Here is an 18407-nt window from a genome sequence, read left to right on the forward strand (position 1 = left end):
TGGAAACTTGTTAGAAATACAGATTCTTGGTCTTGCCCTTGACCTGCTGAATCAGAAACTCTTATGGGTATGGCTCAGTTATTTGTTCTAATAAGCCCTCCAAGACATTCAGATCAGCTACAGGTTTAGAATCACTGCTCTAGAGCCACAAAGGAAAAGTCCATTCCCATTCTGCAGAAAGCCATTCTCTATTGAAGAATGTCCTTCCTAAGATTTATCATTCCTAAAAACGTCCTCTCCATTTCCTGCAGCCCTTTCTCTTTTGCCATGTATTCCAGACCCCTTGCGTCCTTATCTCCCCATCATGTTATGTCCTGCTTGTCAGTGACCCACTTAAAAAGGGAGGCTCCCAGACCTACACCCAGGGCTCCTCAGTGGTCTAAGTTACACACAGGGCAATGGTTTTGCTGCCTCCTCCTCCCTAGTAATTTTGACAGCTATCTGTTGAATTCCCATTCTGTGCCATGCACATGACATAGAATAACTTTTTTTAAACTGAGGTTAAATTTACATACACAAAAGTGCACAAGTCTTAAGTAAACAAATTAAATTTTTATTTGTGTACATACCCAGGTGATCATCACCCAGATCAAAATACAGAACATTTCCAGCACCCACCCCAGAAATAGTAGTATGCTTGCTCATTACTGTCTGTGAGAGCACTCGCTCATTATCCTTCATTGCTATGTAATATTCTACCATCTTCATGCAACACAATCTATCCCATCTTCTATTGATAGACATTCAGGTTATCACCAGTTTGAAGCTATTGTAAATAAAGCTGCTGTCAATGTTCATGTACCTGCCTTTTGGTGGACATAAGCTCTCATTCTATTGAGTATACACTCAGAAGTGAAATTGCTAGGTCACAGGATTAGTTTCGCTTTAGTAGATGCTGCTGAACACCTGTCCAAAGATTGTCCAGTGTAGTCTTCTGCTAGAGTTCCAGTTGCTCCACATCCTTGTCAACACTTGGCATTGTCAATCATGTTAATTTTAATTGTGTTGGAGCTACACTAGTATCTCCATGGTTTTAATTTGCATGTGCTCTTTGGTGAAATGCTCCTTCAAGCCTTCTGCCTACTTTTGAAATTGTATTGTCTGTCTTTCAAAAATTTATATAGGAGTTCTTGATACATGGGTCCTTTCTCAGTTATATGTGTTGTAAAATCTTCTCCTTGTCTGTCCCCACATTAGCTCTAACCTTCACAATGATCCAGTGAGGTTGGCACTGTTATCACTATTTTATGGATAAGAAAACTGAGGCTTCGGAAGGCAATGTAGCTGGCTCAAAGTCGCACAGCTAGTAAGTATCAAAGCTGAATTTTGAGCCCAGGTCTCACGACTCCAAAGCCCAGATCCTTCCCATGACATCGTCTGCCTCTCACATTCAACTTCTCTTAACACACCTAACACTTGTACATGAGCATATGCCTGTTAACACTCCCCCCGCTCAGGAACCTCAATTGAACAAAGTCTTCCTATGTGCAGTTGATTTATTGAAGCCAAGTATAGGACTTGGTATATGTGCAATGATAGAAAAAGTCTGGACCTGGGAGCCAGACCGAACTGGGCTAGGTTCTGGCCCCATGCATGGCTGTGTCAACTCAGGGCTTGGACATGATAAGCTTCAGTTTCTTCAACCGTAAAATGTCTGCCTCTTACAGGGCGGTGGTGGGATGCAGTGAGAACACGTGCAAAGCCTCAGGGGAGTGCTGAGTGTGGTGCTGCTCACACTTCTGAGCACCTTCCTCTGCTCTCCCGTCTCATTTGATTTTGGTCTGGACTCGTCTTCTCTGCCAGCCCGCTTTGGATCTTACTTCCGCCACGCAGCAGGAGGGTTTTCCGCCAGCCGAGCTGCAGTAAGGGTGCCACCTCACATTTAAAATATATGGTTGCTAATAGTCGTCCAAATCTTTGAGAAAGATGCTGAACACGGTGCACTGTTCTCCACCTGCCTCTTTCCTAGTTAACCTTTCCTTCAGGGCTCAGAGGAGTTACGGATTCTGCTGGGAGCTGCCCACCCACCCAGGGCTGCCCCAGGTCCCTGCTTTGTGTTCCCCGCGTCTCCTCACCACACTTACAGTCACCAGTTGGGGTGTCCGTAATGTGAATCATCTGTCAGCCACCTGGGGTTGGGGGTTGGGTCACACATTAATCCTTATATCTCAGAGGCATGGCACATAGCTGACATTCAGAAAATACCAGCTACACCAATGTGTGTTTCATTACTGTAACCTTGAACTTAGGAAAACTCTGAGGCAAGAAATAATGTTCATAGAGGATTTCATGAGGATGTACGATTCATCTATTTAATCGGTAATTCTCAGACTTGGCTCTATATTAGAATCACCTGAAAGTACCAAAACGTCAGACTCTCTGGTTGATAGTCTTGTGTTGGGATTTTGCAAAAGGTCCCCAGGGCTTTCTAATGTGCAGCCCAGGTTGGAGTCACTGCTCCAGAGCATCTACATTTCACTGCCAGAGAACTGCTTGCATATCCTACACCATTTGGGCCCCTCATTAAAGTGCCCGTATTGAATTATACGTGGGCTCTATGCCTGGCTTGAGTGACCCTAGGATATGCGCTGGAGTTATGGTGGGGATGTTGCTGCCAATGGACCGCTATACGAAGATGCACAGGAGAGATTTCTATCAGGCAGCAGTGCCGGGAAAAGCTGTGATGCTCCTAAACAACCAGTTAACCCTATTTTCCAAGCTTTGTAGTACCTGCTGGAAAGTTCCTAGCCAAAGTCATGGAACACCTTTATCACTTACAGAATTTCATGGTATATGGGTTATGTACTGATGTGGTTCCTCTTTATTATCTGTCCTTTTCTCTTCTCCTCCTTTCCACATTTTTCCCCCATAATAATGTTTTTTTTAAATGGAGATATAACTCACATACCATTAAATTCATTCTTTTTAGAAGTGTGTAATTCAGTGGTTTTAGTTTCTTCACAAGGTTGGGTGATCATCACCAATAGCTAATTCCAGATCATTTTCATCACCCCAAAAAGAAACCCCACACCTCCTAGCAGTCTTGCCCATTACCCTTTGCCCCACCGTTGGCAGCCACTGCCTCTGTGGATTTGCCTATTCTGGGCAATTCATGTAAATGGAATCAACATGTGGCCTTTTATGTCTGGCTTCATTTAGCATAATGTTTTCAGGGTTCATCCATGTTGTAGCATTTAGCAATACTTTGTTCCTTTTTATGGCAGGATAATACTCCACTGTATGGATGTACCGCTGTTGGGTTTCCATTCATCAGTGGATGGTCATTTCGGTTTCCACTTTTCAGCTATCATGACTAATGCTACTATGAACATTCATGTGCAAGTTTTTATATGATCAAGCATCAGTTCTCTTGGGTCTATGCCTACAAGTGGATTGCCAGGTCATGGAGTAACTCTGTGTTTAACTTTTTGAGAATTTTTTTCTTACTTAATTTTTTTTTTTTGATCTTATATTGCATGTATCTCTGTAAGCTGCTGCAAATCCTTCTTTTTGGAACAAGGTAGAGTATAAATAAATAAATAAATCACAAAGCACTCCCAAGCCATCTGTTTAATAATCTGTTCTAGAATTTTGCCAGGATTCTATATTGAGCCGTTTGGTCTGTAGTTTCCAGAAATACCTTCTGTCTCTGTGAAAATCAGAACATTTTCTCATCTCCAATGTCCTCATCATTATTTTGGGTGCTTTTTCATGACTTGGGCGTCTAACTCATCTGTATCTGGCCCCCAGAACTCACCTGCAGCTACGTAAGCTCTCATGTATTTGGTAATGCACTTAAATCTCTCTACCCCAGTAATTCATGCACATGGTTCAGAATAAAACCAGTGAAGAGTCTCACCTCATGCCTCCTCCCCAGTCCTGCTCGCCAGAGGCACCTGCTTCTCGTCTAGTTTCCTTTGGGGAGTGACTTCTGCATCTCTAAATCATACTCATATGCTGCTGTTTCTGAATCTCTCAATTTTAAACATCCTCTATTGATTTATAACCATGAAAGATACAGATTTAGCTCACAGATATCATCCAAAAAACCCTCCCCCAGCCCTACTCCCAACATGGTTATATGGCTGTTTTTATGTAGCGCCTCTAAATAAAATAAAAATAAATCAGTTGATTTCTTTGTTGCTTTACATAACATTTTTATATCTGTATTTCTCATCCCCTCAGCTTTTGATAGTTGTGACTCACCATGTTGCAGGGCGAGGCTGTCATCACTCCTACTGTCCCTTTTGGCACCTTTCCCCGCTTCTGTCTTCTGAACATTTACTTTCCATGCTCCATGTTGATAACAACTTTATCCAATTTCCTAACCATTAGGCCTTCATGCTTTGCCTGTACATTAGTTCTAGAAGCTTAAATCCCATAAATAGAGTTTGCATTTGTGACCATGTAAATACTGTTTGTAGGAGAGCCGGAAATATCCCATGATTACATTTCCTTTCTTTGATTTGTTGTTTTTCATAGAGTTTCAGATTGTCTTTCTTCTCCTCTTTCCACTCCTCTTCACTCACCATTGTCATTTCTTCAAGTTTGTTTCTGACTTTTTGGCCTATCGATGATTGTATTTATGAGGTCCCCCTTTTCCCCAGGGTCCTTTCATACAGACAAGGCCCTCTTCCTGCGGCATCTTTCGGGCATGTTGCTTTTCTGTCACAGAGCTGTCTGCCTGGGACTTCTCTGATGCCCTGGGCTGGTCCCACTGCTTTTTCCTTCCTCCCTCCCCACCTCCCTCCCTCTCTTCTTCTTTATTTATGCTATCACTTTGCTGCGCTGCATCTTCAAGTAATTTCTTCAGCAGGAGTGGGTGGTGTATGGATTTGAGTCCCTTGTTCCTGGAAGTGTCATAGTACCACCCTCACACTTGAACGGTAATTTGGTAATTCAGTGACTTCTTCGCTACAATCGCTTTTCTCACAGAATGTGGAAGGCCTTGTTCTTAGTCTCTGCTAATGAGAATCCCAAGGCCAGGCTAATTCTTATGTTTCTAGAGGTAAACTTTTTTTTTCCAAGGGGACCTTTTAGAATATTGCCTCTATCATTGCTGTTCTAAAATTTCACCATGATGGTGCTTATGCACAGAGTTCCTGGTGTTCCCTCAACGTTGGAAAATTCTGTCCTTTAGCTTTGGGGAATTTTATTTTCTCATTTGAGAATTTCTTCCCTTCCATTTTCTCTGCACTTCTTTTTCAGATATTTTTTTATCCAGAGGTCAGACTAATTCTCTTACCTTCCAACACCTTTACTGACATTTTTTCCATAATCCTCTCTCTTTAATTTCCAGGCCCTCCCCTCACACTTGCATTTTCTAGTTGCTCTTTACGTAGCATCCTGTCCTTGTTTAGGGATGTCCTGCCTCCTCACATCTCCCTGAGGACACCTATGGGTTATTGAAAGGTTTCTTTTTGTCTCTTATGTTTCCTAAACACTTCTCTTTCTTATGGAGCATCCTCCCGGACCTCCCCCCGTTTGTTGATCTTCAACTCTTTTTCATGCTAGGAGCTGTTTTCAGATATCTGGTCTGTCTTTTCATATTTAAGAGTGAGGCTGGCTGGTCAGTGGGCAGATTTCATTTCCTTTGGGTGGGGAGCCTAGGTGACAAAGGGGACTCAGGTAACAGAGGAGGAAGCCCCTTCTTGGGGTCATTGAGCCCTCTGATTGTCGGGGGTGGACCCCTGGCTGCCCTACCTGTTGCTTGGGAATTGACTGTTCCGCGCGCTATTGGCCAGTCCGCAGCCCGTCTGCTCCCAGCCGTGGCTGGGTCTCCTGCCCCCTCTGCACTGTCTCGCCCTGGGGCCGCTCTGCGCCTGGCCCCTGGGGCTCTGCGGCACAGTGTACAGCTCAGCTGCCTCTCCTTCTGGGTTCCCTGTCCTCCGCCTCCTACATCGGCAGCTCCTCTTCTCCATTTCCCAGCTCCTGTGTCGTTGCCAACCATGTTTGTCAGCGGCGGCCCCCCTCCTGTTCTCACCACTGGGAGAATACACTTTTCTTCATTGCTTTATTATCGTTTTAGTGGGGTCACAGAAGGAGAAATAGCAAACATGTGTGGCCCATGAGATACCTTTAAAGGCAAGCCGTCAAGTCCCTCTTCGTGTGTCTGTTCTACCCTGTTCGCAGTGAAAGTCATTCTTCTTAACACAGAAGAATGAGTGAATCTGCAAGTTCCATCATCACAACACAGATCTCCGCACTTGGGGAAACAGAGGCTCCTGAAAGCCCGGGGCTCCTCCATCTTTGGTGGCTTTTCTCACCTGTCTCTTCACTCCAGATGCAGCTTCCTCACCCACCTGGTCCCCCCGTCAGAGACCTTGGCACTCCGGCCTCCAAGCGCCAGTCCACGTCTGCCCTGTCAATGCTAGGGCCAGCCCAGAGGAGGCAGGAAGCACAGCCACGGCTGGGAACAGAGGGGCTGGCCAACAGTACGTGGGAACAGTCAATTCCCAAGCAACAGGTAGGGCAGCCAGGGGTCCACCCCCCCCCATCAGAGGGCTCAATGACCCCAAAGAAGGGGCTCCCACCTCTATTATTTGGAGTCCCCTTTGTGACCTAGACTCCCCACCCGAATGAAATGAAATCTGCCCACTGACCAGCACAGCCTCACTGTTCCATGTCCAGGTCCATCTACTGTCGTTGTCCAGTGGTTCTGACTCACAGTTTAGCTCCAGGTGGTTTCCCCTGCATATTGCCATAGCCTCCTCACTGGGCTCTGCTTGCCCCGCTCTGATCCAGCCTCCTACACTCTAAGTTCAGACCTGATTTCATCCCTAATTGACATCAAAAGAAGGACATCTAAAAGCAGTTTGTATCACCTCCACAGAGGGCTGTTTGGAAACAGCCATCAGAATTATTCTGGCACCTGCCTCTGACCTGCAATTGCACGTCTAGGAAGTTATCCTCAGTCTAGAGCTGTACTTGTATAAAGTGACAATAGGTACAAAATTCTGTATTGCAGCACTGTTTATAAAAGCAAAAGATGTAGACAACCCAAATGGCTATGAGAAGAGACTTGCTAAATACATTGGAATATGTCTATATAATGGAATATGATACAGCTGAGACAGGGACGGTGGGCCTCAGTGGAGTAGGGTGAGGGCCTCTGGAAAAAAAGGCAACACAAGATAATTACAGACAGAACAATGTAACAATGTACAAAGAAGTCCCTATCCAAACTCCATGTTAAGCATTACGCAAAGTCAGTCACACTAATTCTCTAGGGTAAAGATACCAGACTAGGAATATAGGCATTCTTCAGTGAAATCAGTTACAGCTCAAAAGGCCAGGAGCAATTTAGCCTGGAATGTTTGAGTGTTCCTCAGACAAAGAAGAGTATCTCAGCATAACCCATGACTTCATTGTGCCAATTAGATCATGACACTGTAAAACTCACCTTAGCCTGCTAAAAGGCCCAGGGTATTTTTAATTGTACCTATATACTGTGTTTCCTTCTCTAATCCTAATCAAGTTATCTGTAACCTGGGCCAAAGATTAATTTCATAAGCAAGCCCACCTATAAACAGCCCAAAAAGTTAAGAAGTAAGATTCTTAACACACATTTTGGCAAACAGGCAACAGCCCAGCCCACCTTGGGGGCAAGGCAGGTGATCTTAACTGACATGCTCCTGGATGGAAACTGCTATCCTGAGAAAGAACCAGAGCAGCAAGTTTCTTCTGTTAATCATCAAAAATGAGCATTCTGGGACCACTCAACAAGTGTGCACACCTAGCCCTTTACCCCCATTCCTGAAAATCTTCAACTGTGCATAAAGCCCCTAGACAACGGCACAACTGCCGCCTCTTGCCCCCTCCTGGTGTGAGCCAGGAGCTCTGTCCTCTCACTCGATCTCTAAGTAAAAGCCTCTCCCTGGCTCTCCTACCTTGAGTGTTTGCGAAGTTCATTCTTTGGTTCCGTGAACAAGAACCCTGGTATCACAGCCACAAAAAATGAGGAGACTATATATTGAAAATAAATAGCATCAAAGGTATATAAGTGAAAACTGGAGGATGCAGAATGTGTGGCTAACACTTATGTAACATTTGTGTGAAGGGGGAGAAAATAGCACGTGTTTGACTTCTTGTCTCTGCATAAAATCCTTGAAAGGTTACAGCAACCTTCACTGAGTCCAAGGAGGAGAACTAATGGTGGCAGACGGGGTGAAAGGACATTTCACTATATATACTCTTACCTTTTGAATTGTGGAGCACATGAATGTGTGATCTATTAAAAATAAATGAAATTTGAAACTCCCCTTTTGTACCATCTCAATGTACTTTTTTTTTAAAGTACACCTGCTAGGTCATTATAAAATAATAATAACTTGCATGTTGATCTACATAGCCTCTGAATTCAGACTGTGCTCTGATATAATCTTTTAATGTGAAACATGCATTTTGCTACATTAATATGCCTCTAGATTACACATTGTATTTCTCACCCATATACTCCTTTTAAATGTCTCTTTGTAAAAAAAGAATCTGAAAAGAAGACACCAAAATGTTAACAGTAGTTATTTCTGGGTAGTTGACATATAAGTGATTTTAATTTTCTTCTTTATGCTTTTCTTCTGTCCCTGCTCTCCCCCCAAATTTTTTATGATAAAGGTATATTGCTATTAATAATCAGGACGAAACCACATATGCTCCCCGCCCACCCCCCAGAGGGTAAGCTCAGTCCCTCCTGACTCCTGTCAAGGGCCCCTCTGTGTTTCCATCCTCTTCCGCATTGCCGTCCCCTTCCCGCCCGGGACATTGAACAAGGCCTCTCGGCTGTTCTCCCCTGTCTTACGGAAATGTGAATCAGCCTTTACAGTCCAGCTCAAATGTCCCCCGTCCCAGACAGAATAGGTGGCACCCTCTGCTGTGCCCAGGGAGCCCACTGTCTCCGCCTGGATGGGATTCCTCCTGTGCGTGGCCCTTGTCTCAGGCGTCACTGAGCTCCCAGGTGCAGCCAGGCCCTGACTCTCTCAGAAGTAAGTCCCCCGTGGCTTCCTCCACCCTGTGCGAGCTGGAGGTGCTAGGAGAGTCACTGCCCGCTTCTCACTTCCCGTCAGTGTCTGTTTTCTGCTTGCGTTTCTGGGGCGCGCTCTTGGTGCTTGCTGGACCTGGCTGTGGTCCTCACCCCTCTCCTGGCAGGGTCCTCTACCTCGTGGCATTCTTCAGGCGAGCTGCGTCTGCCAAACCGGTGATGGGTACTGGACTGACCCCCAGGGGCAAGGGCTCTCCCAGGATGGCTGGTTGCCCAGGCGAGGAGAGGAAGCAGAGGTCCTTTCTCACGTTCAGAAGAGAAAGGGGGACTGGGAGATCAGGTGATATTTGCTCCAGAGACTTCCACACACCCCTTCCCCGCCCCCAGGAGCCTTTAGTTCTGACCTCCTGTCCCTCTCCAGGGACAAATGGCCAGGAGGGGAGGGGATTGGAGCAAGGTCCCACCAGCGCTCTCCTTGCCTGGAGGACTCCAGACTGTTTCCTGCCTTGTCGTCTAATTCATGCAGAGGAACAGAGGTGCCAGAGAATCCCACTCCTTCCCAATTTCTCAGACGGTGGAGACCCAGTGATTCACGACCTGCCCCCACCCTCGTTTCTCACCAAGCCCTGCCCCTGTTCACATGGAAGCAGAACTAAAGGCAATGGCAGAGAGGAGCAGATGTCAAATGCCTCTCCTGTCTTTTTGTGCCCTGGCTTAAGAAGCACCAATGGAGACTGCCCCCTACTCCGGCCGCTACTGCTCTCATGTTGTCATTTTCCCAAGGAGATTTCCCCAGAGCACAGTCCCAGCTTGAGAGCTTGGACACGTGGTTCCATGGGCAATGGAACCTCCAGATGAGAGCACCAGGCAGGCCTGGATGGGGCGGGCACACAGCCCTGGATGGACACAGGCAGCTACCTGTGAAGTCTAGACTTAAAAGTCTCCCCAGGTTCAAAAGCCTTCCTTTAATGAGCACTAATGGCTAATATTTACTGAGTACTTAATATGTGTCAGACATGTTCTGAGTGTTTTTCTCTGTGCCCGGAAATGGGTACACTTATTATATGTTTTACACATGAGGAAACTGAGGCACAGGGAGGTGAAACAGGTGGCCAGAGGTTGCTCAGCTATGAGGGGTCTACCCAGGATTTGAACCACTGGCTCCGCAGTCTGTGCTCCTAGCCCTGAGGCTCTCCTGCCAGAGGAGGGGCCTCCACCCCATCTCACAGTACCTCTTACTTGCAGCAGCCTGTGAAGTGAAGCGCACCTGTTCCCGTGCAGGGCCCCAGGTGTGCCTCGTCCTCCTCCTGGGCATGAACTGGTTTATCAGACCCTCCCCCCGAGGGAGTTGGCCATGGGCTTGTTGAGGTGGGGAGCAAAACGGAGCCTCTAAAGAGGGCATGAGGGCCAAGAGAGAGGGGAGAGGGGCCTTTTTTGCTGCTGGAGGGTGGTGAGGAAGAACAGCGAGCAGCCCCAGCTCACAGAGACAATTCCAGGGAAAGAAGACCCAGGCACAGCGCGGGCAGGAAGGGCCCAGTCTGGGTGGGCGTAAGGTGTGTGCTTCTGGAGTGGGGGAAGGGGCTTGCGAGTGGAGCGAACAGGTTGTGGAGTGGCGGAAACAGCCCTCCAGGTTCAGGGTTGGGCTTCAGGGTTCTGCAGGCCACAGCCTGACCCCTGGCCCTCTGAGGGTCCCAGGCCACTCCATCCGAGTGCAGGGTCACGATTCCGAATGCTAACCCACCATGCCCAGCCCAGCCCGTGGCTTCCCCGCAGAGCGAAGGGGTTCTGTGCTGGCTGGATGCTGCTGGGAGCCCTTTGCTGGCATCGCCCAAAAACAGAACGGGCTTCTTCCACAGGCACCGGCTGCCTGCTCAGTTGGTCTCCGCAGAGGGGTGGACCAGATCCCCCTGCCGCGCCTCAGCACCCCCGCCACCTCCTCTTCCCGACCGCGCTCAGCGGGGCTGGCACTAGCTGTGCCACAGGGATTCCTGATGCCTGCAGCCTTGGGCCTCCCCCGACCTGGAGCCTCAGGCATTCATTCCTTTGAGTCCTTCCAGACCCTCTGGGCACTGCTTTTCAAGCCTTTGTTTGCTTCACAATTGCTTCTGAGTGAATTTCAAATGCAGATTCCCAGAGTTTACCCCAGAGATTCGGCTGCTGGAGGTCCGGGGTGGGGCCCAGGACTCACCATCCTCAGCAAACCCCATGTAATTCCAAAGCAGGTGGGTCCTGATGCTCACAGCTCCGAGAACCCCGCTCCATCGCAGCTCAGGATCTCAGCGGGGTCCCTCTCTGAGGGGTGAGGGAGGGTCCCTCATCATTGATTCTCAGGTTCTTCTCTTGGGTTTAAAATGTTCTAAAGGGCAACTGGCAGACTTTCTCAGGCTACAGATCTGTTGTTTGTTTTCCGAGGCTCCGGGCTGCTTCTCCTCGATTTCACTCCACACGCAAGAGGTAGGCGAGGGCAGAGGCCGCTTCTCGGGGTCTTGGTAGGGGCCTGGGGCACACCCGTGTTTTCAGAGCAGGCTGCTGCTCTTTTGGTTGAAGCGTTTCTCAGCCTCTGGGCCAGTTGCCTCAGAATCACCTGTGTTATTCGGCAAAAATTGGCAAAAATGCAGATTTCTGTCCCCCAAACCCTGACTTACTGAATTAGAATGGGGCAAGAGAGGACTGGGCCCCAAATTCTGCGTCCTTAGCCAGCAGCCTGGTCAGTCCATGTGCATGTGAACGTTTGAGAAATCTTGCTGTAGAACATGAACTTTGGAGTGTCACAGACCTGGGTTCAAATCCCAGCTCCGCCCAGAAGCTGTGTGGTCTGCAAGCAGTTCCTAAACCTCTCGGAGATGCAGTTTCCCCACCTTTGAGAAACGGGGCCCTACCCCTGCCTCTTGCTCTTGCTGTGAGTATTAAATCAAACCAGGATAAAACTGATGCAAAGTGCTTGACACCTAGGAAACACTTTACAGAGACACCCGGCCTAGTGATAGACAGAGGTTTGCGTGACAAATGCATCCCTGAGAGGGGGGAGCTTTGCGTTGGGAACTCACCACAAGGCAATACTAAGCTGCTTTAAAACAATTCTGGCCTTTCATTTCCTCTGCGGTGAGCTCAGATCAAGCTTCGCGTGGGGCCCGGGTCCGTTCCCATCCTCCGGTGGGAGCCATCCCAAGTTGGAGTGAAGCATCGTAAACAAAATACCATTCCGTTTTGGCGCCATAACCCCTAGCCAAGCCCGCTGTCCGCCAGCCCCTTCTCACCCCATTTTCTCTGCCCTGCTCCTCAGGCTGTGGGGCAAGGCCCTCTCGGCGACCGCAGGTGCGCCAGGGACCCTGGCCCTTTAGCCTGGCAGCTGGCTGCCAGGAGTGGGGCGTCTCCAAGGCCTTCCTTCCTCGGCTCCCCTGGTCTGGCGGATCCAAAGAAACACCAAAGCTTTTGAAAAGCTTCAGCCATTCATGACAGGTCAACTCGCTCCGGAAACGTTCCCCAGCTCTGCTGAAAGCCTGCCAGGCGACTTGGTGACGTCCTGCTCTCGGCCCACACAATGGGCACCGGCAGAACAATGTCGAGTAGGAAAAACATCCCGCCTGTCCACGGGCTCACATCCTCCTGGGACCCCGCCCCGAGGCTCCCAGAGCCGGGGGTCCTGAGAGAGGCAAGCGAATGCTGGAGCAGCTGTGCAGGAGGGGAAGGCGGCCGCATTCTGAACCTGCTGGGCCAGTCAGATTAGAAGTCAAATCCGCTTATTCTGGCTCCCCCGCCAGCCCCAGGGCCACTGCCTAATAGCCTGGACACTGGGGCTTAAAACCTGGGAAACAAAACAGTTCGGAGGGCAGTGAGACAGGTAGGCGTACCTGGGGGAGGCCATGCTTTGTCACTTAACTAACCATACCCAAGGGGTTAAACCTCCCAGGGCCTCAGTTTCCACATCCATGGAATGGGGTAATCGCACGTGCCCTGTCTACCTCACAGGATGGTTTCAGCACAAACTGGGCTAGTGTGCATGAAAGTGCCTCAATAATTATAAGGGAATCACTTGCTCACCAACCGGTTTCAACACCCTAACCAAGCAACTGGGGGGTGGGGTGGCCTGCCTGGGGGTATCACACCCAAGAGGGCATGGCCCCCTTCACCCAGGCAGAGACCTGAGTTTACAAGCCAGGGAAGAGACCTCACAGATGCTAAAAATCTGAGTGCAGACGACAGGCCGTCAGAATTTCTAGAGAGTCAGGCTTTTGGGGTGGGACTGGTTTGGAGTGGGGGATGTTGCCTGGGAGTCACATTTCCATGCTAAGCTCTCCGTTTTTACTTAGGTTGTGTATATTTGGGCAGCCTTTTGGGTGATGGAGCTTATGAGGGGCTAAGGCCCCCTGAACCCCTTGCATCCGCACTGGTGTAGGCCTACCTGGTGCCACAGAACTGAGCACATAAAGAGTGTACATGGGGTTGACCAAGAAATGCCTCCTGGAGGAGAAGAGTTCGAAGCATGCTTGGAAAGAGGAGAGTAGGAATGGCTCGTACAAGCCGGAGAGGCTGATGTAAAATTGGGGGCAGGGAGGACACTCGGAGGGCACCTTGGTACCATGAGTGCCCCTTCGTAACCAGGACAGGAGTTCCAGCAAGGGCGGCGCCTGCCTGTGGTGCGGTGAGTCTGACCTGCGGAGGGAATGGAAGGCCAGGCCGAGGGACCTCGACAGACAGCTTTACCACGTGCCTATAAATGGGTGCTCCTGTCTAAAGGGGCCTGAGCTCAAGGCATGGGGTGGTCTGGGGTGCTCACTGCTACCGGGAAAGGAAGGGGAGGATGGGGGAAGGGTGGGTTCCAGCAGGTTCCTAATGTAGCAGATGTTTCATTTTTATGCCAGTCCGCTTTCATTCACAGCTATGGACTGAGCCTAGAGGGCAGGGGGCCAACTCCCTTTCTGAGGCTTTTGTAAAATTGATAGGTTTGCAGGGACTGAGGAAGGGGGCGGTCAGGAGGCTTAAAGGAGCAAGTCCTCTGGGCAGGCGGCTCACACCCTCTGGGATTATCACCACTGCATCTGGGAGATGCAGATAACAGCGTCCACTTGGAAGCTACTATTGTTATTTCTGCCATCAGCTTATCTCTCCCTGAACAGACTGTGAGTTCCTTGAGGCAGGAGCACTGTTTACTTCTTTCTGAATCTTTAGTGTTCCACAGAGTGGTTAGGGCTGAGGAAATTTCTAATACGTCTGTTAAACTAAAAAAAAAACTTAATTTAGATGTTAAGTTCACAGCAGTTTGCTTAACACATCTACCTGTTAGGATAAGGGACATCAGAATTCTCAAACTCTAGTGGCCGACTGGGAAGATGGGTGACTCTCCACGGACAGAAGGGCTGGTTTTCATTCCTGTGCCCCATACAACCCTTCCTCCCTCCAGTGAGAAACCTTCTCTCTGGTCATAACACTATGAAAACAGGGGTGAGAGGTGCCTTCTTCTGCCCTGGGGGCAGATGATGTCAGAGATAACCCATGTGGCTCTTTCTATGTGGCCACTAAATTCTGAGTGCTTTCCATGCATTAACTCATTTAATGTCCACATTAATCCTAAGATCACCCTATTTTACAGATGGAGAAACTGAGGCACAGAGTTCCTGTTATATGGTCCCAACCACTAGGAAGTGGTGAAGCCAGGATTCACTCCGAGGCTGAGATGTGCCCTTGACCTTCACCCTGCACTGCCTCTACTGCTTATTGAATCCCCTATACCTTCTCTGTACTGTCCGTTACCAAGTGGGACACTTGGCTGGAGGTGTAGAATCGCAGGGGCTTGAGGGGAACTTGCCAAGCCATCTGCCCAAGGCAGGAAACAGGTCTGGGCCCAAACCCTGGGGCCCATTCCCACTTATCAGCTCCAGCCTTGGGAATCCCAGGACGGATCCCACTCCCCAGAGTCAGTCCCACGTCTGGAAATGTCAAGGTAGCCTAGCCTCGAAGCCAGAGGCCTGACTGGGAGACTGCCCCGAGCGTACTGGAATCCAGGAGAAGGGCATTTGCAACCCCGGAACCACGGCTCGCCACATTCTTCTCCGCTTCTCGGAGGAGCGCTTCTCCCCTGTGGGCCATACATCGCCGCCCTGCTTGGCAGAGAAGAGACCCAAGGTCATGGTCAGATGAGGTGCAGACCTGGCAGATCCCAGTGGCCCCTTCCTCCATGATCTCCTAAGACTTACCAGTGGCAGCGAGGGCCCTGGAGTTCCCAAGCGCTCTCCCGGCCCGGCTTGGAGTGCTCAGTGCCTCAGAAGGCCGCCGACCCTCGCGAGTAACGCCTGTGACCCAGTGCTTTTTATCAGCAACTCTCTTTCCATGTTTACTTCCCCAGTTAGGTTTAAAGTTCTGTGGAGACAGAACTCTGGGCTGAGGTCATCTTAAAGTCTTGCAAAATCTTTTAGGTAAAATGTGCTTGATACATTCTTGCTGATTGAGATCTTAACAATCTGAAGAATGCAAGAAAAGAAAATGTATGGTCCGATTTTAATGCCAGGACTGGGATCCCTGGGGGAGAAAGGGAACTGGGATTCCTGCAGTGAGAGAAGGGGGTGGGCCTGTGCCGAGGGATGTTAATGCCCCCGCTTACTGGGCACTCTGTGTCAGGCCCCTTACGGGCATTCTCTCAGGAGCCCTCACAGCTCCGTGAAAGAGATGTTGTCACCATTTTCACTTCACAGAGAAGGAAATGGAGGCCCAGAGAGGTTAAGTAACATGCTCTAGATGACACAGCTTGCAAGCAGCAGAACTGGGACTTGAATCCAGGTCTGTGTATCTTGGAGCTCTGGATGTGCAGGGAACCCAGGACCCAGCTGATCCCTCCTCCAGGGAAAACGTGGAAAGCATTAAAAGTTTTTGTTGTGTCTGAAATATAGAAACTTGATGAATTTAGAAAGAATAACTAATGGTCAACTCCCCTTCCCCCAAGGAACTGAGAGCTCATGAGAGGAAGCAAAGACCACATCCTAAGTGATCTGAGACTCTGAGCTTCTGCAAGTAGGGTCTGAGCCAGAGCCAGGGTCAAGTGTGCATCTCGGGTACTGGAAAGAGCCTGGCTCATAGTCAGGAACTGGCATATGAATAATGAATAAGTGAGGGAAGGAGGAGGCAGGAAGATGAGAAACTGGGCTAGAAGATTCCACCAGAGAGAAGTGCTGGCTGCATTCAGGGGGGCAGAGCCACATACCCACAGGTTCTGGCTGAATCCCCCGCCCATGCAACAGCTGCCGCAGTGCCCCGCCTGTGCGGCCACGGCTGCTAGGAAATTGGGGGGGGGGCGGTGCAGAGGAAAGGGGCACCTGGCATCAGGAGAACTTGTCGGGATTTGAGACTTGGGGAGGAGAGGCTGCAAAACCTCCTTCCTTAGGGAAGAGGCCAGGTGAATGACTGCTCTGGGGTAAGTGTTCCTCAGAGTCACCCCAGGAAGAAGGAGGAGGTGAGGGGCAGAAAGGGGGAGTAGGAGAGGGGGGAGGGAGAGAGAGGGGTAGAAGAAGAGGGCAGAGGAAAGGAGAGGAGGAAAGGCTGATGCACCTAGAAGGCAGAGCTGCCCTGTGCCCTGCATCCTGCAGAGTTGGTGCACTCGGCAGAGGCCGGACGCTGACCGCCAGGATGAATGCCAGCCAGCCGCAGCGCCGGGGCAGGAAGCGGGGCCCCAGTGCCCAATGCTGCCCTTGGAGTTGGTGGATGGTGGGAGGTGCAGAGGGTCCAGAGGGGGGCTGGGTGCTGGTGAGGGACACGTGGTGGTGACAGTGACTTTTGGCCAATACTCTGCTGCCTGCTGGCTGCCTGTCAGCCATGCTTGTAGGTGACCAGAAGGTGAGGGTGCTGCTCCCAGGCCCTGGGAGCCCAGATGCATGTCCTCCATGCAGACAAGTGGGGAGACTCATCCTGTGCCCGCTGCCCTGCTCAGGTGGGCAGACCTGGCTTCAAATTCTGATAAGTCCCCTTATTCTGTGTGTGGCCAGGCAAGTTCCCTCACCCCCGGGGCTTCAGCCCTCTCTCCAGGAGATGGGGTGAGAGCCCCCCAAAGCCTCCTCCTAGTGGCAGTAAGGGCGGGGGATCCCTCTCCTCCTCTCACAGCCCCCTTGTCATGGGGGCTGACATCTGTTGGCCTCTCTGAACCTTTAAAATAGAGGGCAGTGACTTCTCACCTCTGAATGAAATCCAGAACCCTCCCCCCGTGCCCTCTAGGTCCTACATGAGTGGTTTTCAACTCTGGCTGCACATTAGGGTCATCTGGGGAGCTTTGAAAAAACTACTGATGCCTACTTCCACTGCCAGAAAATCCAGTGAATTGATCTGAGCTGGACCCGGGCATCAGCGCTTCCTAAATGCTCCCCAGGGGACCTAACCAGGCGGGCAGCCACCCTGATCCAGCCTGGCTGCCTCCATGTTAGTCCTCAAGGCCTTTGCTAGAATGCCCTGTCTTGGGGGGACCCACATGGATCCCCGATCTTATCAGAGAGGCAGGCACCATGCTGTATGTGAGCTCCCCACCCCGAGCCATCACATCTCCCCTGATTCTGCTTGATTTTGCTTCATTACATTTCTGACCCCTTGACGTGCTGTGTGTCTATCTAGGTTGTATCCTAAGCTCTGTGACAGCCAGGATGTGGCAGTTCTGTTTGCTGCCCCAGCCTCAGTGCCCCGCACATGCCTGGCACACAGTGGGTGCTTGGCAAAAATCTGTTGAAGGGCCACCTCTGCCAGCAGGTCTGAGCTCCTAGAAGGCGAGGGTGGAAAGTCATGCATCTTGGTGTCTTGACACCTAGCATGGTACCAGGCTGTGACCAATTCACAGACAGAGGGGCTCACAGGGTTGCTGCGGAGTGTCAAGACTGGACACGGGGGTCCAAGCAAAGATGGAGGTGGGAAGATGGGCTGAAAGGGGCTGAGCTGCTCCAGAGGAAGGAAAAGACCAGGTCTGAAAACAGGGTCCCACACTTGGCTGGCCTAGCAGGGCAAAGGGAAGGGTGGGGTAGGGGAGGGCCAGTCCCAGGCCCCACCAGGGTAGGGGGTGATGGGGAGCAGGGCTGGCCATGGGAGCTGATGTCTCCCCCAACCCCTACAGCTGCCATCAAATAGAACCATTTGTCAGGCAGCTGCTGCAGACTACAAATACCCCCTGCAAGTGGGCATGGTGCCGGGGAAGGCCAGCGGGGACTCCAGGCAGTCCTCACCCTTCCCAGGAGCAGCTGGCATAAGTGAGGCCAGAGGGGGAGATGACTCGCTAAAGGATGCTTTTGCCCAGGGACGCCAGTGGAATGCGGCAGGTTCCTGTCTGTGAGAGTCATAGAGCAGAAGGGAATGGTGGGGGTGCCTGGATAACAGAGGGCTCCAGGCCCGGGCCCTGTGGTGGCAATCCTCGAAGCCCCCCTGCCCTCACAGCTCATACCCAGTCACTTGCCCCTCCAGCGCCCTT

General features: G+C 50.4%; 1 long non-coding RNA gene across 1 annotated transcript; it reads left to right on the forward strand.

Annotated features, from left to right (window-relative positions):
• The first annotated feature begins 6656 nt into the window (after positions 1 to 6656).
• Positions 6657 to 16367, forward strand: LOC118971824 (uncharacterized). Its single transcript, XR_005060505.2, has 3 exons — positions 6657 to 12818; positions 13288 to 13619; positions 14568 to 16367. It is a non-coding gene; the product is annotated as an uncharacterized lncRNA (long non-coding RNA).
• The last annotated feature ends 2040 nt before the right edge of the window (positions 16368 to 18407 follow it).

Source organism: Manis javanica, chromosome 11 (genome assembly GCF_040802235.1).
Source record: "Manis javanica isolate MJ-LG chromosome 11, MJ_LKY, whole genome shotgun sequence".
Taxonomy (NCBI): Eukaryota; Metazoa; Chordata; class Mammalia; order Pholidota; family Manidae; genus Manis; species Manis javanica.